We start from the raw sequence: 844 nt of genomic DNA, 5'->3' as shown, positions 1-844 counted from the left end.
CTCTGAAAACTTCTTACCATGAACACATTTTCCCCCCAACTGTCAGGCGGCTCTCGCACCGCAACGTGAACCAAGTAGAAGAGTGGGAATACTCGCTCCTCAGTCTGTGGTCGAAAATGAGGTCAGTGAGCAGTCAACGGCCAGACGAGTGTGGGACAGAGACACGAGAGAGAGAGACACGAGAGAGAGAGCGAGCGAGCGAGAGAGACAGAGAGAGAGTGTCGGTAAGTCGGTGAGTTCCTGCTTGTGACGCAAAGACTGAAGGGGAAACAGCCTGGCTTCAGTTCCCAGCGAAGGCAGGAAAACAGCTGCTGGAGGGAGGAGGAAGGAGAGGGAGGGCTTCGTGTGGAGCACGCTCAAAGACACACACACACACACACACACACACACACACACACACACACACACACACACACACACACACACACACACACACACACACACACACACACACACACACACACACACACACACACACACACACACACACACACACACACACACACACACACACACACACACACACACACACACACACACACACAGTGGGAGGAGAGAGAACAGCAGTCCTTCTGAAATCTGTCTTTAGTTGCATTTAAAAATACTTGTAGTTGAATTTCTCGTTGACATCACGACAGGAACATCTGGAAGGCAGGTCAACTTTGACACGAGTGGTGACAAAGGCCGACTGTGGCTCTCCACGCCAGCAGGCGGCGGTAGACTGTCATCGTCATTCCATGAACAGGAAACCAGAAGGGCGAGCGCAGAGAAGATCACAGGTGAATGAACGTCCGTGTGAATGGCGTGTGCTCTCTCGACTGTCGTCCTCGCTTTGCTTTTGTCA

The 844-nt window shown here is 52.3% G+C and overlaps 1 protein-coding gene across 1 annotated transcript in view; it reads right to left on the bottom strand.

The window, feature by feature from the left end:
- Positions 1–307, bottom strand: part of LOC306830391 (SPRY domain-containing SOCS box protein 4-like) — a gene marked incomplete at its 3' end in the record, with an annotated part of 17249 nt that extends 16942 nt beyond the window's left edge. The window contains 1 exon segment of the mRNA XM_079353849.1: positions 18–307.
- Between the last annotated feature and the right edge of the window lie 537 nt (positions 308–844).

Source organism: Symphodus melops, assembly GCF_947650265.1.
Source record: "Symphodus melops genome assembly, chromosome: 10".
In the NCBI taxonomy this organism is placed as follows: domain Eukaryota; kingdom Metazoa; phylum Chordata; class Actinopteri; order Labriformes; family Labridae; genus Symphodus; species Symphodus melops.
Note: the sequence above shows the minus strand (reverse complement) of the source record. Positions and strands in the feature narration are given on the sequence as shown.